General features: G+C 42.3%; 1 long non-coding RNA gene across 5 annotated transcripts in view; it reads left to right on the top strand.

Annotated features, from left to right (window-relative positions):
- LOC308597590 overlaps nucleotides 1-24,297 on the top strand; it is a 136,439-nt gene that overhangs the window by 80,301 nt on the left and 31,841 nt on the right. For 4 of the 5 annotated variants that reach the window (XR_014013067.1, XR_014013068.1, XR_014013069.1 and 1 more), the window contains 2 exons: nucleotides 1,296-1,405; nucleotides 8,422-8,525. The exons of the other annotated variant lie outside the window; for it this stretch is intronic. This is a non-coding gene — a long non-coding RNA (uncharacterized lncRNA). Of the gene's footprint in view, nucleotides 1-1,295; nucleotides 1,406-8,421; nucleotides 8,526-24,297 lie in introns of those variants that run through there. 5 annotated transcript variants of the gene reach the window in all.

Raw genomic sequence — 24,297 nt, 5'->3', positions numbered from 1 at the left:
TTTGCCACGCTGCCTGTAGGGAGTAAAATTTACACTTCATTTTTATCCACAGAAATCCCCCCCCCCAGTCCAGATGATCATGCCCCTGGACTTTGATCCTTAGAAAAATGAAAAATAAACCAAATCCTGCCTTTCCTTCGTGATGCTTCCCAGCACAGAGAGAATCAATCACACCTTTTCCCAACATACCATACTTCCCATTCTCCAGCACCAGAGAGAAACAGGGTGATATATTGCACTTCTCATGATTACCCATCTGTATAGTGTGGATCACCACATGGGGTGGGAGGAAACCCTCTCGAGATTGTCTGCACTACTCCTTCATTCCAAATATAAAGTGAGGAGTGGGGTGTAAATTGGCCTAATTCTTCCGTTCATCTTGGTTGTTGATCTGACACATCAACATCTTTACAGGGTATGCAAAATTATCAGAAACTGTAAGATATTGGTCCACTAATTGGGACTCCTGTTACAAAGTTTTGTCATGATTTCTAACCAAACAGGTTTATACTCATGAAATACTGCAAATATAGGAAAGATCTTGGTTTTCTAGCTTGGTCTCCCTTATTTTTCTCCCCACATCTGATTACATGTCCTCCAGTTGTTACCATTGTATTTAGATTAATTAATTTTCACTAAATGCCAATTTACACATGTGCATCAGAGGGAGATTATTCCTTATAGGCCAATTAGCATCTCCTTCGGAAGAGCTCAAATGAAGAGGTTTTGCTCAACTGTGTGTGTATGTGTATGCACATTTGTGTGTGTGTTGGGGGGAAATAGAAACCATATTCTAACCATATTGCATAGGTCTAGAGAGAAGTTCCCTTTTGCTACTTTAATGTACCAAACCTTTACTATTCTCTAAGTTTTCTTTAGCTCCTTCTCAGACCTCCATGCTCAAAATTTTAATGATTAGGTCTTCCTCATTGACACTCCATAAATTCCTACCCCTTGCACTTCCATTTCTGATGTAGTGCTGTAGAGGCTTAACGCAAGCAAACAAAAATCCTAACTGGAAGTAGAAGCAAAAAAGCAATGGAGTAGGCAAAAGAGATTACTATTAATCCAGGACATTTCAGGCCCTAAGTATAAGGGAAGGAGCAGCAGTACATCTAAATGTTGACTTGTTCATTCTCTTAATTTCCCTGAAGGAGGACCAGTAGGGTCCGGAACACATTGGCTCAATAAACCTCTCTCTTGACTGCCCCATTACTTTTTGATTCCACTTCCACATCCTTTTGGGGAGTTCCCATTTTTGTTACATTTCCAAACTATATTGCTCTTCATTACAGTGGAATGCAGAGTGTCCTCAAACGACCTCTTAAATCAGAGTTATATGGAAGATTTTAGTAAGGAGTTAAAGGTAAAAAGAAAAGCATCTGGATATATCTGTAAGATGCAGGTAATAAGAATGTATTATATTTTTGTGGTTCGGGGGTGGGGTCTGCCAAACCTATGTTAAGCTGGAAAGGTGCTCTCTCTTTTTTGTTCAGTTCCTATTACATGCACCAAACACAAATAAATAAAAAGCAAGCTCACACTAGTGAAATTCAGATATTGGGTTGCCAATTTGGTGCTCTCCAGATATGATGGACTGCGACTCCCAGCATCCCTGAACATTGGTGGTGCTGGCTAGGACTAATGGGAGTTGTAGTCCAGAACATCTGAAGGGTACTATTTCTGCTGTCTCTGATCTAAATTCGAAATATTGTGGGTTGGGATCTATCAAGTATCTTTTGTGAGCTGAAAGCATAGGTACAAAATCCGGCAAAACTTATGAAGAGAAATGACAAGTGGAATGATTTCACATACCGTGGGCAATGATGACTCTTTCATGCCATCTTCAGCTTTGTCTGTCTCCAACCTAAGAGTCTAATCCAATTCTTTGCAGTGTATACAAGCAGACAACCTCACTCAGGCTATGTTGGTGCATATATCTCCTTTTCCCTAGTTGTGATTCAGTGACCTGCTCTCTCCTAGCACTTAAGTGGCAATAACTGGGATAGTAGCCAGTTCTTTGCACCCATCCAGCGTTCCTTGGAGTGAGTTCCCAATGCTGGTGCATACTTCAAATTGTTAATTCTCAAAGCTTTCCTCTTTCTTTTATCAGAGTTGGGGCAGCCTGTCCCATTTGCTATCTGAGGCAAAACAGGAAGATGCCCCTCTACTCTGCCACCCCCACCAAAGCCTTGCTTGCTGGGGATACACAGCGACTTCTGGTGAGATCTTACGAGAAAATCTTCCTCAGAACTTTCACAAGATGTCGCTGGAAGCTGCAGCTGCCTGTGAAGCTGTGTGACCCCGGCAGCAGGGGCAGGCAAGGGGCACCACTGCCTTATAGGATTCAGCCGCCTGAGGTAACTATTTCGGTCAGCCTCATATGCAGGCCAACCTGGATCAGAGTAGAAGCGGCCACTTCTTTCTACTCGTGTCATGGCTTATACAATAGCAGCCCTACTGCAAGGGTAACAGTGAAAGCCCAGGGTATGTTGAAGTAGCATATTTGCAAGGTTGTCATCAGAAGGTTCCTTCTGGATCAGGCCCATTTGTTGAAATCAAACAAGCGCATTTGCTTGGTCCTTCTGGATCAGGCTGAAGCCCTATTTGTTGAAATCAAACAAGCACATTTGCTATAGTCTTTTCAGTGCTTGCTTAAAACATATTTGTTTTGGCAAACCAGGGCTCTTTTTCAGCCAGAACTCACCAAAACTCAGTTCCAGCACCTCTCAGGTGGGCGCCAATGCCATTCTAAGAGAACAAGGACCATGTCCCTACTGAGTTCTGGCACCTCTTTTTCTAGAAAAATAGCAGCGAGGTAAACCCATTCAGACATGTGGAAGTTACATGTGTTTTATCTCTTTTTAGCTGACTTTAATCGTCTTTTGAGTGTTTTTCAATATCTGCTTTAATCAGGCTGTGTTTTTTAAAATCAAGAACCTTCATGTTTTATTTCATATTTTTGTAAACTGCCTATGGGAAGCCTGCAAGCAGGACATGAGCAGAACAGCCTCTCCCTACTTGTGATTTCCAGCACCTGTATCAAACTTTATTTCGGACACAGACAAGCATATGATAAAACATACGGATAAACTGAACACATAAGGCTTAAAACAGGTAAGGGATAGAAACTGGTAGTTAAAAAGTGATTATATCATACATAACTTTAAAAGATAAAAACAAAGACAAGCAGTTAAAAGAGAGGGAGAGTGATGGAGCACAGGTCTTGCATTTTGGGCCTTCTGTTTAGGCGTAGTTTGTGGCACATACCATCCTTTGATAAATATCCATCATGGCAGTGCAAAATCTAGCATCTGAGTATGTAACACCTGGGTTTCTGGTTAAGATGACTTCTGGTTAAGATGGTGATGGTTCAGAAAACAGGCTCTGGAGCTCCACAGATCACAGGATTTTCACTGAGTTTTAATTGGATTCAACTGTGTCAAACCAATTGTTTTACCCAGCACCTGGTATTCAGGGGGAAACTGCATCTAACAGTGGTGGTAAAACATAGTGATTGTGGCTAGTAGCCCCGATAATCTTATCCTCCATGAATTTGCCTAATTCTCCTAAAACCACCCACGTTTGTGACCATCACCACTTCTAGTGGGATTGAATTCCACAGTTTAACTATATAATAATAATTAATAATAATTGATTATTTATACCCCACCCATCTGGCTGGGTTTCCCCAGCCACTCTGGGCGGCTTCTAAAAGAATATTAAAATACTGTGATACATCAAACATTAAAAGCTTCCCTAAACAGGGCTGCCTTCAGATGTCTTCTAAAAGTCTGGTAGTTGTTGTTCTCTTTGACATCTGGGTGGGAGGGCGTTCCACAGGGAGGGCGCCACTACCGAGAGGGCCCTCTGCCCTGTAACTTGGCTTCTCGCAGTGAGGGAACCGCCAGAAGGCCCTCGGTGCTGGACCTCAGTGTCCGGGTAGAACGATGGAGGTGGAGACGCTCCTTCAGGTATATTGGACCGAGGCCGTTTAGGGCTTTAAAGGTCAGCACCAACACTTTGAATTGTGCTCGGAAACGTACTGGGAGCCAATGTAGGTCTTTCAAGGCCAGTGTTATATGGTCTCGGCGGCCGCTCCCAGTCACCAGTCTGGCTGCTGCATTCTGGATTAGTTGTAGTTTCCGGGTCACCTTCAAAGGTAGCCCCACGTAGAGCGCATTGCAGTAGTCCAAGCGGGAGATAACCAGAGCATGCACCACTCTGGCGAGGCAGTCCGCGGACAGATAGGGTCTCAGCCTACGTACCAGATGGAGCTGGTACACAGCTGCCCTGGACACAGATTTAACCTGTGCCTCCATGGACAGCTGTGAGTCCAAAATGACTCCCAGGCTGCGCACCTGGTCCTTCAGGGGCACAGTTACCCCATTCAGGACCAGGGAATCCTCCACACCTGCCCGCCTCCTGTCCCCCAGAAACAGTACTTCTGTCTTGTCAGGATTCAATCTGAATCTGTTTGCCGCCATCCATCCTCCAACCGCCTCCAGACACTCACACAGGACCGTCACCGCCTTCACTGGTTCTGATTTGAAAGAGAGGTAGAGCTGGGTATCATCCGCATACTGATGAACACCCAGCCCAAACCCCCTGATGATCTCTCCCAGAGGCTGCATGTAGATGTTGAAAAGCATGGGGGAGAGGACAGAACCCTGAGGCACCCCACAAGTGAGAGCCCAGGGGTCTGAACACTCATCCCCCCCCACCACTTTCTGAACACGGCCCAGGAGGAAGGAGCGGAACCACTGTATGACAGTACCCCCAGCTCCCAGCCCCTCAAGACGGTCCAGAAGGATGTTATGGTCGATGGTATCAAACGCCGCTGAGAGATCCAGAAGAACTAGGAAACAGCTCTCACCTTTGTCCCTAGCCCGCCGGAGATCATCAACCAGTGCGACCAAGGCAGTTTCAGTCCCATGATGAGGCCTGAATCCCGACTGGAAGGGATCCAAATGGTCCGCTTCTTCCAGGCGTGCCTGGAGTTGTTCAGCAACCACTCACTCAATCACCTTGCCCAAGAATGGAAGATTTGAGACTGGGCGATAGTTGGCCATCGTGGCCGCATCTAAAGATGGTTTTTTAAGAAGCGGTTTAATAACCGCCTCTTTCAGTGGGTCTGGGAAGGCTCCCTCACGGAGGGAAGCATTCACCACCCCACGAAGCCCATCGCCCAGCCCTTCCCGGCTAGCTTTTATAAGCCAGGATGGGCAAGGATCAAGGAGACAGGTGGTTGGTTTCACTCGTCCAAGCAGCCTGTCCACATCCTCGGAGGTAACAGATTGGAATTGATTCCACACAATTTGACTAGACAGGACTCTAGCACTCTCCCGCCCTGGCCCTCCTCCCACGGTGGCATCTACCTCTTCCCGAATCTGAGCGACTTTATCTGCAAAAAACTTTGCAAAATCATTGCAGGAGATCATGTGGCCCGTACTGGGCCCTGATGTAGCAGGTGGTTCCGCTAAATTGCGGACCACCTGAAAAAGTCTCCTGCTGCTGTTTTCTGCAGATGCAATAGAGGCGGTGAAGAAAGCCTTCTTCGCCGTCGCTACCGCCACTTGGTAGGCTCGACATTGAGCTCTAACCTGTGTCCGGTCAGCTTCAGAATGGGTCATCCGCCACCGGTGCTCTAGCCGTCTCAACGATTGTTTCATTGCCCTCAGATCCGTGGAAAACCATGCTCTGTGAAGTACTTTCTTTTGTCTAACCTGTATCTTCCAACATTCACCTTTATTGTATGGCTCTGAGTTCTAGTATTTTGAGAGAAAGGGGCTCTATTCATATTCTCCATACAATACGTAATTGTCTGCAGCTCTGTCGGGTCCTCCCCTCACTCACCATTTTTTCTAAACTGAAAAGTCCCAAATGGTGTAACCCCCCTACAATGTTAACAATGCAGATGGTTCTTAGGTCCAGCATTGATGTAATATTTGAACGTGCATAGCACATATCCCCTTCACTTAAGCACCTAAAATGGGACTTTTTGAATGAAGCTAAGTGCTAAATTAAACCCTCAAAAATAACCATTGCATTTGCTGAAGAAGTTGCCAGAGTTGCGGGTGGGGGCAGAGCATGATCCTGATTTTTCAACTTCTCTGTTACACTTCTGAGCTACACCATTACATTAGCACAATTTGTGCATTTAATTTTCTCTGTTAAAACTAAAATAAAGTTGATGATGCTTTTATAACACACATTTAATGTGAATGCTAAATTATACACTGTTACACTGAGTTAACATGTTTCACATTGATATATTTTTATTCACTTGCTAAAAGTCCCTCTTCCATGAATACTTGAGACGATGAAGCATTTATCCACTACTCTTGCATGCCGAAGAGATGGTTATTCTAGTCAAGAAACCCAATTTCCATACATTACAATTATTTGGGATTGTTACTAATGTATGATAATGTAAGGAAAGTGTAGGCTTTCTTCTTCAATTTCTAGGGAGGAGTTATTTTATATCATTAAGTTACAGTACTTTCACTTTGCGCCAAATTCTCTAGATCAGTAAATTTATTGCTGGCTGATTATTCAAACAGCAAGGAACAGGGTGGGGGGAATTATCCAGCTAGCTATTCTGCTCCTCTAGAAGAAATATTTAACTCCAAAGTGGCCAACAACAGGGCATTTAGGCACCTAGATTCTCTTTGAAATACCTTTGATAGCAACAAAATAAATTGGTGTCCTGATCCTATTAGAGAGCACAATCCTAACCCCACCAGGTCTGCTGGACAGAGGCAGTTAGGATGGGGCAGTGGTGTCCATTGTCTGCTTCAGAGACTCTCTGCTATACCCATGGAAATCTCTTAAGGAACGAAGAAGAAGAAGAAGAAGAAGAAGAAGAAGAAGAAGAAGAAGAAGGGGGGAGGAGGAGGAGGAGGAGGAGTAGTTTGGATTGATATACCACTTTATCACTACCCGAAGGAGTCTCAAAGCAGCTAACATTCTCCTTTCCCTTCCTCCCCCACAACAAACACTCTGTGAGGTGAGTGGGGCTGAGAGACTTCAGAGAAGTGTGACTGGCCCAAGGTCACCCAGCAGCTGCATGTGGAGGAGCGGAGACGCGAACCCAGTTCCCCAGATTACGAGTCTACCGCTCTTAACCACTACACCACACTGGCTCTATGAATGAATCTACTGCCAGTGATGGTCAGTGTGAGGTCTCAAAACAGGGCATTTTGGGGGCAGAGTCAGGAAAGAGGCAGCCTTTATCAGCTGGACCCAAAGCGCCAGATGAACGCCAGGCTCATGCCCATGCCTCACTGATTTTAATGGGATGGGTAATTCTGAAAGATGGAGATCCGCCAGGCAAGACAAAAGGAAAAATGCCACACTCCCACCTGGACATAACAAGCTAGCAGGCTTTTGGAAGTACTGGATGATCCACCACTCCATACACCCACACCATTTTTTTTAAAAGACAGAAAGTTTGACTGGCTAGAGATAACAGTTCAAATATGATCATGTGACACATTGATGAAACAGACAACAGAAAAAGAGTAAGGTACTTCTACAAGCTATTAAGGCCTCTTGAGATGCTATTATATTTTCAGAACAAGTAACAGGGAAAGAAATCCAGATAAATTTTCAGTGGAAAGAACCTAAAGAAATAAAAACAGCAGCTGCAAACACAAAGCAAAATACAGCCATGCTTTGCAACGGCCCCTTCTCTGAATTTTGCAATGCAGTTCTCCTGCTAATAATGTGTATAAAAATGCATATGCTAGGGTAAAGTATGCAAAAATGCATTATAGTAAGAAAAATTGCTTTCCAAAGGTGTGCATAATCAGGAGAAATGTGCACTTTAAAAAAAGAAAGCAAACTGATGTGGAAATGTGGAGATCTGAAGTTACAACTGGAAAAATGAGAAGTGGAACAAAACTGAAAATGACAGGATTCACCCATCCCTAGTGCCGAATGCACATGTGTTCACACCAAGTGCACCAATCCGCAGAGGGAGTTCCACAAATACAGTGCCACCACAAAGATGCTCATTTGCCACTCTTCACCTGCCAGACCTCAGCAGGAATAAGTCAGCAGAATAACCCAGAAAAGTACCTCACCAGCTGATATTAAGGGCAGGATCACATAGCAGAAGGGCCATAGCTCTGTGGTAGATCATCTGCCTTGAATGAAAGAGGTCCCGGGTTCAGTCCCTGGCCTCTCCAAGTATAGTGGGGAAAGGTTCCTGCCTCAGACCTTGGGCTGCCGTTGCCAACCTGCGTAGATAACAATGAACTAGATGGACCAGTGTATTATCTCAGTATAAGGGAACACCATTTTCAAGCCATAGTTGTGAATAGCTCAGTGCCCAGCTGCTCGGAATCCTTTATCCCCATGCATATAGGCAAGCATTAATTATGGCGTTTTTGGTTTGCGCTCTCTCCTTTTCTCCAGAACATTTCCTCGTCTGTTAACAATGAGAAATGCAGTGGAACTACAGAACTATGCAATCCTATACTTATCTACTCAGAAGTAAGCTACATTGAGTTCAATAGGACATACTCTCAAGAATGCAAGATAAGTGGAATTACTTGATTGCATCACATTTTCCTATGGGTGGGGTTTCTCCCAGAATTTGTGATCCAGGAAGCCATTGAAATCAATCAGATTTCTGCTGATAGGTTGAATGGGGTGTGTAATGCACTCTGACATTCCAATCCTCTACCGACATTCTAATCCAAGGCGCTCTGACAATCCAGTCCTACACAAACACTGTGTTCAACGAGACTTTTACACAGGTAAGCATGCATAGCAGTAGTTAGCAGCCCGAGGCTGTAATCCTAACTCCACATACCTTGGAGTAAACCCCACTTAATTCAGTGGGACTTACTTCTGAGTAAACTTGATTAGGATTGCAGCTTAAATACCTTTCTCTTGAAGTTACTCGAAACTCCTTGAAGAATAGCACTACACCTTTGCCTTGAGGGTAATTTGACAAAGAATTTCTCATTTATTTCTATTATTTATTTTATTAAAGTATTTCTGTACAGCCTTTCACATCCAATTCCAAGGCGTCAAACAGCAACTTGAAAAGTACAGACATCACCATGAAAATTGCAATATATAGATGGAAGTTAAAAACCCCAAGGATGTTATATTGGAAATTAAGCACCCGCAGAAGCCCAGGAGCCCAGGTATGTTTTTAGTAAGCACCAAAAAGCTGTTGTAGCTCATTCCAATAGTCAGGCAACAGTCCTAAGAAGAACCCTGCTAGACCAGGCCAAAGGCCACCCTCTGGTCCACAATCTAGTCTTAGCATCACCAACCACATGCCCATGGGAAGAAGGTAAGCAGGTCTCCAGTTAAATTCCACCCTGTTTTTGTTCCTTAACAGTGTTTGACACATTCAGATCATCCGTGTGCTTCCACATTTATTTTCTGTTGCAGAGAGTCCTCAGCTTTCAGGCTCCTGCTGTTTTCGCTGTTCTGTCAGCTAATTAAACACACAAACCTGAGAGAAAGGACCGGTTAAATCCTCCTCGCTAACAAAAGAGATTTCTCAATAGGGCTGATGTCAAATGCATTTTGAGATGTCTTGTGAAACCTCTTCATGAAGCAAAATGTTTAGCTTTTCTTCTGCCACTTGAGGTTCATGGCTGTCCAGAATTTCACGGAAGGAGCTGGTAGCTGACTCCAAGTATTTCAGAGACAGACAACATGGCAGCTGGTCTCACCCTGCTTCCAAAAGAAGTGTTATTTGTGCACCCGCCTCAGCATATAAATGTGATTTCTTTTAATGGATTAGGGCCACTTAATGGCATTCATCAGGTAAATAGCACCCTGGGCTAACAGTGCCTTCAGCTGCACCCCACCCTGTCAGCAGCATTGCCAAGTAATGTGCCTTGCACAAGTCTGCAAAACTTAGCAGTGTGACAGATTCCCCTTTTCCTAGGCTTTCCCAGCAATGTCCATGATAAGGGCCCAGACCTACCTCTCAGGTATCTTGCCTTGGTCACACCAAGACACTGGCACCCCCTTGAGCTTGGCACCCAGACTGAAAACACAGCTCACTCACCTGTAATGCTGGCCCTGAATCTCATGTTTCGCAGGGCATGCAGACATATATGTGAGATATTGCTCTTGTACAATGGCCATTCATTTTAAAGGGACTTCCTCAAGGCAGCTTCTCAATCAGTTGTGTTGGACACACACTAACTGTGTCATCAGAACCAGAAGTGTAGTGTCTTACATTACCCATTGAGAAGTGGGTATAAAGGAAGATAATCCACGTAACACCATGACTCTTCCCTCCTGCCCTGGTTCTTTTCAAACAGCCCATAAATACTTGCCACTTAATGCCTATTTATTTTTCTTTATATATTTTTCCTGAATTTTGAATATACATCATACGTTTTCCATAATAAACCACTTCTCTCAGGACTTCCCAGTCCATCCCCCTGTGGCACCTGATTCAAACCTTATTTTGCTGCATATCCTTTTCTTCTACCCTGTTTTGTCCTATAAACATCCCTTATTATTAGTAACTGCTGCTCATGCTGCTATTCCTACCTGTAAGTTAATTTAAATATTATATCTCTTTAAGTACTCTCCCAGGTATTTCCACTCATCTCTTATCTGTATCTTATATTGGTTTCTTATTTTCTTATTTGGTTTCTTATTTTCGCTGCCATATATGCTAGCTCCATGTATTCTATAAATTCGTTCTGCCATTGTTCTTTAGTTGAGGTCTCTCTTTCCTCCCATTTTTTGGCATATATTATTCTGGCTGCTACAGTTGCATATAAGAAGGGACAGTGTGCCTTCTTGGGGATATCATCATATGTTAAGCCTAGTAGGAAGGTCTCGGGTTTGGGGGGAAACGTAAATTTTAAGATCTTTTTTAGCTCTACATAGATCGTTTCCCAATAATCTTTGGCTTGTTTACATGTTCACCACATGTGCATAAAGGTTCCTTCAACCTCTTAACACTTCCAGCACAATTTGGATCCCTTTTTATACATTTTCCAACTTTCTGGGTGTCAGGTACCAACTGGTATTAGCAGTACATTTGGTATATTTGCAGTACATTTGTTTCTTCTCTAGCACATAGAGCAGAATACAGACTGATAAAAACACAACAAAAAGAAAACCAATAAAAACTCAGAACAACTGAGAATATGAGTGAATTCGTATTCACTGTCTATGGAAAACTCTATTTCTTTCTCTTAGCTTTTTTTGCAGTAGAGGAGATTCATAAGACTTATCCAGTGTTGCACAAGCAGTTTCCCCCTTTTCTCATTTTCTTGCAGTTGCCTACGCCCTGCAAATCTGCTCCAGAGGGTCTCTCAACCCTCTAAAGCAGATTGGGGAATCACACCAGGAGCTACAGTGGGAAGAGGTGGGTGGGCTGGCCCTGTATATATTATTCCTATTATCATGGGAGTTTACAGGAAGTAAATGACTATTCCCTATTAATGTTTGCCCTTGATTTTAAAAATGCAGTCACTAATTCATCTTGGCTTACTTTCTTCCCAATCAGTTACAGAAGCTTTGAACAATATCACATTTCAAGTAGACCGTGGTGCCTAATGAATTACAGACCGCTTGATTAATAGCACTTGTTCAGCATCACATCAATGGTGTATGAAATATAAGAGAATGGAGGAGTGGGGGTGAAATGGTGTTTCTGCCTGGTGCTTTTTCCTCCCTATGATACAGGCCAGTCATCATCAAAGCTGATTCCACCGCTCCCGCCCCCACTTTTGCTGCTCATCTGCTGGTGGTTTGGTTTTGTTTTTAATTCTACAAGTGTGCATTTCTGTCTCAGGCTGGTGCTTGCTAACACAGTCTTTATCATTCAAGTGGCTTGCTGCAGATTCTGCTGAAACATCAGTACTGAGCACTGATGGTTGCAATCAGTAAATCTCAATCCCCTAGCCTGGCATACAGCATGAAGAAGTGGGGGCAGGAGGCGAGGAGGAAGAGAAGCTGTAAGGATGCAACACTGGTTGAAACCAGTGTCAAGCAACCAAGCTGCAGTGGCATATCTCATGGAAAACCACTGGTGAATTGCAGTTGATGGAAGGCATGCTTCACCCTGCTGTATCAGAGTTTATGTATTTTGCTAACCTTATTTCATTGGGTTGAAACCAAAGAGTTTTATGAGGCCTCCAATCTTCCCCTAGCATGAAATAAATTTGTTCTAAACTTTATATCAGAGCCTGACGACTGTTTTTGAGCCAAACATGTGCTACTGTTTACTGATAGTTCTTTCATTACTCACAGAGCAAAGAGAACATTTGGCTGTTGGGGAAAAAAGGAGGGGAGAAAGCAGTAATGCCAGCCTTCTGCTTTGTTGCAACCCTACAGATAGTTTGTTCCATTGTCATTTGGTACCACCAGTACTAGGAAAGGAGGATAAAGTTGATTCAGTTTGCATTTGTAGGCCATCTATTGAATTCACGCTTTCTAAAAAAGTACGAGACCTGAAACACCCAGCAGTCCTTTGAAATTGGCATTTATCTAAATTTTATGAGACAGTTCGCCAACTGAATAAGGTTTACAAAAATGTGTGTGTGTGTGTGTGTAGTGTAAATATGTTTATATTCACAAAAAATCATTATATGTGGAGAAATTGATTACAAAAATGTGTACATTCACAAAAGATTCATACAAAAATATGTTTATTAGGAGGAATTTGAATTAAAATGCTGAAAATTTTTCATGTGCTCCCAGAATGTAAAGAACTGAATTTATGACTAGAAAAAAATGAGAAACCGAGAGAAGCAAACTTGGCAGATCCTCCCATTCCTAGTCACAGTACTATCAACTATCCCTACCCTCCAACATTTTTCTCTCCTGATTGTAAAGGGAGTCTATAACATATTGGGAGTTGAAGGTGGTGGAGGGTGCAATAACAATAAACCTAGACTCATCTTTATACATTTTTCCCCAAACCACTTATGTGATTGATTTTTTTATTCCCACTGAAGAACATTAATCTGTAAAAGACAATGGTCACATTCTAGTGCTACAGCACACCCCTGTACATTCCTGTCAATCAATGCTTCTAGGTTTAACAGCACCAACTGTTTGCTCAAATGTGGTGTGAGTTGGAATCCATGCCACCCTACAAAAGTGACTGTTCTCAAAGTGTACAGTGCCAAGCATCCAGCTGGGGCTGTAAGTTGAGCTCCTGATCCACTAAAGAGAAATGGACACAACAATGTGAGACCCAGAACCAGGCCTAATGTGGCAGTTCTTCCCGTGCATGGCTTCCAGTCCAGTAGATAATGTGCATGTTTCAGCTCCGATGTGCATGTGTTGCTTTTGCTGAATTGGGGTAAATCTTAAGAATGATGCTGTAAAGACCCAATTGCAAGCCATTCATTTGTATAAATAATCCTGTTGGTAAAAGGTTGTGCAGGCGTCTTCTAAATGTATCAAAGCCAAATTGGTTAACCTACATCTTCCTCTTAAGCAGGACCTGAGCAAAACAGCACCCTCCCTACCTGAGGTTTCCAGCAACTGGTATTCCGAAGCATTCTTGTCTCCAACCATGGAGGCAGAGCATAGACATCATGGCTAATAGATGAGAAATTGTGCAAATACCTTCTGAAGTCGTCTACTTATAAATAGCAGGAGTCATGCTTACTTTCATGGTTGATTTGCCTGAAATTCCTGGAGGCCAAATTGTGTCATTTCAAAATCCTTTCAGTGTGGTGATGCCTTTGGCCAAGATATTGGCTGGTGTGTGAAGGCCAAACTAGAAGAAATGAGGTGCTTGGATGGGGTGTGCTAAAATCTCCCATGATTCTGGCTTAGTTCTCCACAGGTACTGTCTCCTCAGGTGTTTTCTCCTCCCACCCTTTAGCTGAGCTCTGATATTAGAAGAAAAACCTTTGTGGGAAGCAAATGGTGGGTACAGGGAGAGTATGGCTCAAAATAAGACACACACCATATGAATGGAGCAGATCCCACAAATGGCGCTACCTCTGTCCCATCTAGTCTGGCTTCGCCTTCTGCGTTCTTCTCTTATCAATTATAGGCTATGTTTTAGGCTGTCAACAGCATGCCCCAAGACAGAACAGAAAGTTATTTGCAGGTTGATGCCTTCATCAGAGAAATAAAAGGCCCAGAAACCAGGATTTATTTGTTTATTCAGCATTGATCTGCATTGAGAACAGACCAAATTACTCTTTGATTTGGGTCCTTATGAAGGTTTAGAGTGCGCCAAGGAAACTGCCTGGAACAAAGCTGTGCATAAATGGGTACACAGTTACATTTTTAGAAAAACACACACACACACAAAATAACATTGGGGAAGCTGAGTTTGAGCAGAAAAGGGGGGAGACCCCTTAATCCTTCCTTTTCCAGTTGTTGTTTTCCTCAAAATCCATCACTTCAAAGCATTTTCACCTCTGAGGGGAAATATATAGGCACACATGTCCCTAGCCCAGAAGGAGAAAAGAAAACCACTGAGTCACATTTGCACCCCAGACACGAGAAATATATTTGCCCCATTCAGAAGCCACCCCCAGCCCTGCTGCTACCCTCCTCAGGTCCTTTGGTCTGTCTAGACTATGTCATTAAACTGTGGTAAGGGCTCTTGCTTAGTTGAATGGAAGAGGTTGTTTGCCTCTCTGTGTGTGGGCTTGGCTGGAATGTAGCCTATGGTACAAAGGTAAGTACAGAGGTCAGCAAACTTTTTCAGCAGGGGGCCGGTCCACTGTCCCTCAAACCTTGTGGGGGGCCGGACTATATTTTTTTTGGGGGGAGGGGGATGAACAAATTCCTATGCCCCACAAATAACCCAGAGATGCATTTTAAATAAAAGGAGACATTCTACTCATGTAAAAACACACTGATTCCCGGACCGTCCGCGGTCTGGATTGAGAAGGCGATTGGGCCGGATCCAGCCCCCGGGCCTTAGTTTGCCTACCCATGGGTAGGAATCACCTCCATTGCCCACAACGTTTGCCTTTAGCCATGCCCATCACTGGCATGTGGATTGCCCACAAGGAAATGTGGTCCTTGGGCTTGCAAGGTTCCCTTACCCCTGGCTGGTGGATTAGGTTGGGGCACATGGGCCATGAGATGTTTTGCTTCTGCATTTAGAAAAAAAGAAAAGAAGCAGCAGCAAGAGCATCCCTCTCCTCCCTGTGCTCTATGGCAACATTCATTCATACCTCTTTTCTCTTTCTTCTCCAGAGCATCTCCCTTGCCACTGTACAGCAATCAAATGTGCAAATTCAGAACTGGCCGCCAGCCCCAAACCTAAACCCTCTGGCTGAGGTGGTATAGCATAGAGAGTGGGAGGCCTTAGTGAGGATGGGAAAGAAAAATGAATTCTTCATCTCAGGAGGCCTGAATAGTACTGCAAGGCTCCTGTTCCAGGCTGGCTGACCCCCTGAACAGAAAACCCTCATGTTAGGGTTCAGATATAGTACTACATTTTGTTGCTAGTGTCACTTGATGCTCAGGCATGATTGCTATACGATACCAAAGAGTAGGTTTCATGCCCTTCGATGGGTTTCCCATAAACATCTATCTGTCAACTTTTAGAAGCAGAATCTTGGACTTACAGGCATAGATGCTCGGTCCATTCCAGCAGAGCTCTTCTTCTGCTCATTGTGGAAGCAAAATTTCCAGCTGTGGCTTTATTGAAAACTACATTATTTAACAATCCATAATAGCATAACTTGAAAAGAATGAATTACAGCTGTTGCCACTGGCAAATGGTTTCCTTTTGCACAACAGAGGTTACAGGATGGGAATAGATGAGACTTTTATAACACCAACAACAATTTGCTTTAGCAGATAATAGAATAACCAGCTTTGTAAAGGCTAGCCGGTGTTAAAAAGAAGGTGCTTGTCAAGGAAACGCGCTTCGACAACCGGGTTGTCCCTTGAACAAGTTAAAACATGGTTTTATTTTGTTGCATCGATGGAACCTTGGCTGCATTGTATAGCCAGACTCAAAGGTCAAGGTACCATCTGCACAGCACAATGAGACTATGTTGCAACTGGCACAGCTGTATTTGCAGTAAAGCCAAATCTTCTATGTCCTGGATGCTATACAGTATTGCTTTTTCTTTCGCCTCTTTCTCTGACACATATACACACAAGCACACGTACACAGTGCCCCAAGGACATCTCCAGAGAATCATGCTTCTACATTTATTGTGATAGGAAGTGCTTTGATTCTATGGCAGAGTCATTGTCTGTCAAAATCAGGAGATCTGAGGAATTGTACTTCAACTTTTTGCAAGTCATTTTTTTTTTAGGAGTATTTCCAGGCTTGGGGAAGAGAAACAGCCCAGGTCATTAACCTCATTAGACAATGAAGGGAGGAAAACAATAGCACCTGCAAATTTAGCTGTTATGTTCCTTGGTGTATTTGTTTTTGTTTAAACATTCCCCATATTTGAAATACCTAATGTTTCACTCATTGCAGGTATACAATACAATTTCTGCTTCATCAAAAAGGCAGATCAAGTTCAGGAGGAAATAACAAGAAGGTTGACCTTTTTATTAATGGACATGAATTTTTAATAGATACCTTTCAACTTATCAACTTTCAGCTGCAGGCTAAAGACAGTAGGTATCAAGGAATAAAAATAAATAATAATAATTTTTTAATCTGGGTTTCCCCTGCCACTCTGGACGGCTTACAACATATATAAAAACACAACAGAGCATCAAACATTAAAAAACAGAATATCCTATATGAGCAACAAACAAACCAATAAATCAATAGAAACCTTTAATGACAACAACAATAATAAACAGTTTACAGACTTAAATTGATTTTATTGTTGGTTTTAGCACATCACTTAATGGTGAAGGGCAGGTTAGAAGTACCTTACATAAAATAGAGCAAGTCTAGGAGTCCTCTGTGGGGAGAGAGGAAAGGAGTGCCAAGTAGGGGAACAGCTATTACTGCTATTTGTTGTAGCTTTTATTCTGCAGTATGAATAGTGCTTTACAGAGTAATAGAAATGGGTATCTTGGCCCTGAAGTACTTACAGTCTACAACACATCAGAAGGAGAGGAAGAGGAGGAAGTGAGGATAACAAAGAAGGAATAGGAGAGCAGTCACACAAATATGGAATGATGGTAAAAGAGTTAGGCCAAGGTTTCACAGAAAAGGTAGGAAGAATTTGAAAGGAGATGGTGGTGGCATCTCACAGGTTTTCTAGGTGGCATTCTTGGAGAGGGGGTATGGCAAGGAAAAATGTGTAATGAAAGAGCAATAGAAGTTTGGACAATAGAGATGGAGGAAGGTAGAGATGGAGGAAGGAAGTGCAAAAGCTGGAATATATTATTCTATTAGGGTGGTGATATATGTAAGCAAAGCCATTGAGGACTTCAGAGATAATAGTGAGTCTGTGCTGGACCGAGAACAAAATCAGTTCTCTAGATTCCCTCACCATTTTTCCATAGCAAACATGAGGAGATAGGAACATATTGCTTTAAGGAGACAAAAGAAAGGAAATTGTTGACAAGGTGTGAAAGACCTAAGCAGCCATGGAGTCTCCTAGAAGACAAAATTCTGTAAAGCTCGTCTGACAGCTCATTCCTAGTTGCTGCCATTCCTGAGGGAAAATGGCCCTCAAACTTTAGGAGACCACTGCTGAAATTAGTTGTTTTAGATCTAATGAACTCTTGTTTTAGAAACTAATGAGATTCTTTGGTTTCACAATTGTTCTGAAGGCACAATCCCACACTTTTGCTTTTCTGGTAGTTAGAAAACAGCAGGACTCTGGCTCCATCAACTGGAGAAGCTTCACTTGTGGATGTGACAGAATTTCTTAAAAACGAGTGCTGCAATGTCATAAATTGGATAGTCCTAATTTATTAAAATCTGCTCTGGACTTTAAAGGATTTCCCCTTCTGGGCCCTAATCACATCATCCCTTCCCAATTTAATTCCTTTAATGCTAAATGACGTACAAGGATTGTGTGAAAAAATACTTGCTGCCTTTGGTGCGATACCTTTTCAGACACCCTGTGGAGCTTCCTAATGTTCCATTCTGTACAATGTTACTGGAATATTACTAAAGCAGATAGAAAATGCTAGCAGCCCTTTTGGTGACTGGGTGAAAAAATTCCAAAAGCAACTACGATAATACTTGGATTAGGAACAATTAACAAGTCACAAAAAGTGAGCAAAAGTAATCAAGAGTTTTTATCAGGCTGAGTACCAAGCATTTAAAAGGGTATCCTAATTGAACAACACAGTTACTTGTGGGGTTTGTCCCTCCTTAGGAGAATCCCACATTTAGCCATCTGAGTGGAGGAGTCTAGCATTGGATGACCATACCTTCTCCCACCCACTAATGGGTGAGAAATAGCATGCTCCCAAACCACTAGGTAACACCACTCAATTTGTCTTCTATAGACTTTTATACCTGGTGCACCAGCTAAAAGTAGCCTCCACCTTTGATAATATAAGGCTACCATGACAAGAGCCTTTTGTGTTTTGATTGGACAGAATGGAGTAATGAAGAATATAGTATCTCTGCTGCTTTCACAGGGGCAAATAAAATGTCATTGGAAAGCCCACAAACAAAAGCTGAGCACAACAGCACTGCCTCTACCTGTGATCCCAGCAACTGATACCATAGAGGTAGAGCATAGCCTCATGGGTAGCAGCCACTGATAACCTTAGCCTTCATGAATTGGTCTAATCCTCTTTTCAAGTCATCCATCACAGCATTTGTGGGGGGTGGGTGCCATAGTTTAACTATGTGCTGTGTGAAGAACCACTAGCCTTTATCATTTCGAAGGGAGAGCAGCCACTTTTCTCTATAGCTTTTGATGAAAACTGAGATCTGGTTAGGATGACCTAACCTAATTAAATTTGCCTTAACACTTTCCCCATTCCATTTTTAAGACTATTTCCAAACTGCAGAAAAGGATTTGCTTATGATGCTCTGCTTCATTGTATTCTCTCCTACCCTCCCTCTTAAAAAAAATAAAAAATGCTTAGCATCCAGGTTGAGGAAGAGTTTCAATGCCTTCAAATGTTTCTGCACTCCATCGTCTTGTTTGTTTGTTTGTAAATAAAATGCACTCTTTCATAAAATATAACAAGATGGCAATATAGAAGATACCATAAAATCAGTCTACAAATATCTATAAAACTTAATGGTATAATAGTTAGAGTGTTGTACCTGGGAAAGAAGGGTTTGAATCCCACTCAGTCTTGAAGCTCAATGGGGGACCTTGGGCCAGTCACCATCTCTGAGTCAGAACCATTGTTCCAGATAGCTCGGTACTGTCCGCACTGACTGACAACAGCTCTCTGGGGTTTCAAAAATGGGATATTCCCAACCCTAGCTGGAAATTCCAAGAATTGAACCTGGAATGTGCAAAACAGATCTACATTAAGCTGCACCCCAACATACCAACAGAAAACAAACTTGTGCAAGTGCAAGTTCCTTCAGCACCATGGAACTTTGCTGTAGGCCTTTTTTAAAAGAAAGAAAGAAAGAAAGAAAGAAAGAAAGAAAGAAAGAAAGAAAGAAAGACCTACCTTCTATGGTATCTGCAAAGAAACTTTTTCCAGAGCAGCACAAATCTAGTGCTCAGAATTGGGGTGGCATCATTTGGGGTTTCCATTTTCGGAACGCAATACTTATCTTGAAATTAGGTAGTCATCATGCCTCATCCTCCCTTGCCATTTAAGTAATTGAACCATCTTAAACGTTTTTAATAGAAGAACTGGGTTATAAGGTATGTCATTAAACTTAAGAGTAATTTGTTCAGTTCCTTCAGTCCCTGAAGGATATTATGAGGGTACACTCTTACAGCACAGTGGACCACAGACCTTTTGGACTTAAAGCATCAAAAAGGCCATTTTGCTTTTAAGAGTTTAGCTTCACCCAATTCAGGAAAGATGCATTTTGTGTGTGTCCATTGTGCATCTCTGAAGTGAACACTTTATTCAACATAGTGCTGAATAGGACTTGCACTTGGGCAATGGGGCTCTGTGCCCCCTCCTTACTTGTGAGTTTCAGAGCTTCTCCCAACTCTCCAGAGCAGAAAAGTCCTGTTGTGCTAGAGGGCCTTGTTCTGTGCAAGCAGAAAGTTAGTTGAATACTGCTTAGAATGTAGCAAGAGTCCCATGGATACATTTTTTTTTTAAAATGAAGAATGTGAATGGGCTGCTAACAAAAAAGCAAAGAAGTTTAAAACAAAAAAACCCCTCCAGTACTTTGCCTTAATGGTAAGATCACTGGTGACTGGTGTAGATTGAGGCAGGCAAGGTGGAAGGCCAAGAGACTAACAGTGGGTGGAACCCAGGCCAATGGCAGGCAGGGCCTCCTTATTTTAGTCCCACCCGTCTCCCTGCTACATCAGCAATAGTGAGATAGATGAGTGGCAGCAAGGTGACAGCCAGTGCCTTTCCCTGGTGTATGTAAGAAGGTAGGCAGGTGGGGACTGGCAGTGCCCCCTTTTGCCCAACTTCCACTGGTAAGTTCACCCCAACAAAAATTCTTAGATATCATCCCTTACTCCCAAAGTAACACATTCCGAATCACTGCTCTATGTTATTTTCAACATTTTGCACATTGTTTTCAACAATCTATGCATTTATATGCACATTTCACTTTAGTGTCATTTTTGTCCACATTACTTATCTGGGAAACTTTATTGGAAAATTCAGAAAGTGCAAATTTCAAAGGAATAACCTTGTTATTGCCAACACAGGCTTTCAAATTAAAAACTTCATGGAGGCATCCTCGGTCAAAGTACTGGCACTTCTTAGACTATGTTATTGTCTGTGCTAAAGATTGACGTGATGTGCTCCTTACCAGAACTATGACAAGCGCCGACAACTGCTGGACAGATCACCGATTAATACGATCCCAGCAGACTTTAGGGATGCCAAAATTATCAATCTCTTTTAAAAAGATGAGAGAACTGATTGTGGAAACTATTGAGGCATCTCTCTATTAGCTGCAGCCAGCAGATTTTTTGCAAGGATCTTAGCAAACCGTCTCTTAACAATATCTGAGGTGACCCTTCCTGAATCCCAATATGGTTTTCGGCCTTCTAGGGGGACAGTAGACATGATTTTCACCACTCGACAGCTTCAGGAAAAATGCAGTGAGCAAAACCAACCCCTGTATATGGTGTTTATCAACCTGACTAAGGCTTTTGGCACTGTAAATTGTAATGCCCTGTGGACTGTCCTTCTGAAAATTGGCTGCCCAGATAAATTTGTAAACATCATTCAGCTCCTCCATGATAATATACCAGCAACAATCACAGATAACAATGGCTCTCAAAGTGAACCATTCACAGTGGGATCAGGTGTTAAACAGGGTTGTGTTATTGCCCCAACTCTATTCATTATTTTCATTGCCATGATTCTACATTTTGTCGAAGGGAAACTCCCCACTGGGGTAGAAATCATATATCGAACAGATGGAAAGCTCTTCAATCTGAGCAGGCTGAAAGCAAAGCGTAAGGTTACCATAACTTCTGTCATAAAGCTTCAGTATGCTGATGACAACGTAGTGTGTGCATGCTCAGAGGATGACCTCCAGACCATCCTAAATATCTTCGCAGAAGCTTACAAAAGCTTGGCCTGTCACTCAACATCAAAAAAACCAAAGTGCTGCACCAACAAGTACGAAATAACCCCTCTGCAGTGCCACAAATCCAACTCAATGGTGTAACGTTGGAAAAGGTTGATCACTTCTCCTACCTTGGAAGTTATCTTTCCACAAGGGTCAACATTGATGCCAAAATCCAGCATTGCCTGAGTTCTGCAAGTGCGGCTTTCTTCCGATTGAAATGCAGAGTGTTTGAAGACTAGGACATTCACACGGAAACCAAAATGCTTGCTTACAAAGCTATTGTACTACCAACCTTACTGTATGCTCGTGAAACATGGACCACTTACAAACGCCATCGCCAACTTCTCAAAAGAGTCCATCAACGGTGTCTCTGAAAAATTTTACACATCACTTGGGAAGACAGGAGAACTAATATCAGTGTACTGGATGAAGCAAAAATCACCAGTGTTGAAGCAATGATTCTTCAACATCAACTTCATTGGACTGGTCATGTTGTGCGGATGCCTGATTATCGTCTTCCAAAGCAACTACTCTATTTTGAACTTAAAAATGGAAAGCGTAATGTTGGTCAACAAAAGAAGTTTAAAGACTGTCTCAAGGCTAATCTAAAAAAATGTAGTTTAAACACCGACAACTGGGAAACACTGGCCTGCAAGCACTCCAGTTGGAGAACAGCCTTTACCAAAGGTGTCATGGACTTTGAAGACAATCAAACTCAGAAAGCAAGGGAGAAACGTGCTAAGAGGAAGGCACGCATGGCAAATCCACACTGTAATCAACTCCCACCCGGGAACCAATGTCCCCACTGTGGAAGGACGTGTGGGTCCAGAATTGGCCTCCACAGTCACTTATGGACTCATTGTTAAAACCGTGTTTATGGAAGACAATCTTACTTGGCTACAAGTGATCGCCAAAGAAGAAGAAATTTCAGAAAATGTGAATTAGGTAGGTTTGCCTTTAAATCCAAATATTATCAAATTTCTCCTCCATCCTTAAATTCTGGATCAAAATCTTAAATTCAGGATCTCTTTACAAGAGGTACCATTCAGTAATTCCAGACAAAATGTCTCTTTTGGGGTCATTTCTGTGTATCCTGGATATCCCCCCCCCCAGGTATATACCGTATGTGTTGTTGTTTTTTTAAAAAAATCTCATTTATTTTATTTTCTTCTTGGTAAAAACCATCTGCCATGCTGCACTCTTGGAATAACTAGATTCCTGCTATTGCTGTCTTCTGCATATACACATTCAAGAGATCACTGTTGAAAGTGAATTGAATAATGTCAAATTTTGGGTAAAAAAATAATAAAAAGAAAGAAAGAAAGAAAGAAAGAAAGAAAGAAAGAAAGAAAGATCAGCTTCATCACCTTGCACAGATGATATGTGGACACATCCAGTACAAATTCTAGGCCAAAAAAACGCAATATACTCTGAGGTCACAAACAATAAATCTAATAGCTAAAAAAACCCCAAGCTTGCTGAAAAGTATAGCTATGCACCACCAGCCCTGAATCCATCAAGTGACTCTCAGCTTCAGCACTCTATCTGCCATTCCAGGAGTTCTTGGAAGTATATCTCCCTAGGATCAACAAAGTTTTCACACTGAGGGCAGTGGAAAATGAAAGGAAGGGACAGACCTCTCTCCTTCCCTCTTCCTGTGGACTGATGATGCCATTGGGAAGCAAAGTTGTGAAGAGCAGGAAGGAAGCTGGGAATTCTTCTCTAAACCAAATCTTAATCTAAGGGGCAGATGAGTTTGGTACCTTGTAATGTTTGTTTCTTCTTCTGAGATGAGAACTCATTTCTGAGGCCAACCTGGTGAGCTTTGATGTGCTGAGAATTCATTGCTGAGACATAACATAACCCAAATATTTAATTTCAGTGGGATGTGGGTTATTTATTTTTATTTGTTATTTCCCATTTATAGACCACTTAGCATTATAAGCAGTTTACAACAGATAAATACTACACATACACACACAATAAAAATCATGTCAAATAATTTACATACGAGGACAAATGTGTACACAATACCCTACATATAAATTATATTAATACAAATACAACCAGAGAGCATTAAAAAAGCAATATGGGCAACAACCAATTTATGCACGTCCAATTGTTGTGTGACCACACATATGTGCACTGAATGGAACCTGGAAGTGACTTTAAAAATGGCTAAAAATGCCCTAAAAGAGCTGAGAATGGACAGAAAAGGTGCGAAAACAGCACTTAGCAATCCCACGAGCCTTTGCACTGACGGTTGAAGCCTGTGGAGAGTTGGAGTTTGAGCAAGGAGGTTTGGCAGGAGTGAATGTGGTGGAATTTGGCAGAGTTTGGCATCTGCTAAGTGCTGCTGGTTTTTTAGAGTGTTTTTCTTGGGATTCCAGAGGTTTATAGTATGTTTGCAGGCTTTTCTGATGGTGTTTCAGATATACATGATTTCACTTAAACGTGTGGTACCTCGGAACATAGCCCCTGCGTAAATGGGGAGTTGCCTGCATAATATAGAATTCAAACAATTGTAACACACATTATCGTAACAACCACTCACCCAATCACACACTCTTCAACATGACCACTATAATCATTCACTACATCAAACACTCTTTCCATCGACTCACCAATTGCCTAGGAAGGACCCCTGCCTAGCATACATGTATAAAATACTTTCCATTTCTGAAGCACTAATTGGCTTGTACCTCATCACCACCAGACTATCTGATGCTCCTTTTCCA

The sequence above is a fragment of the Podarcis bocagei genome (genome assembly GCF_964188305.1).
Source record: "Podarcis bocagei genome assembly, chromosome: 11".
NCBI classification, from domain to species: domain Eukaryota; kingdom Metazoa; phylum Chordata; class Lepidosauria; order Squamata; family Lacertidae; genus Podarcis; species Podarcis bocagei.
The sequence above is the reverse complement of the archived record's forward strand: the minus strand, read 5'-3'. Positions and strand labels throughout refer to the sequence as shown.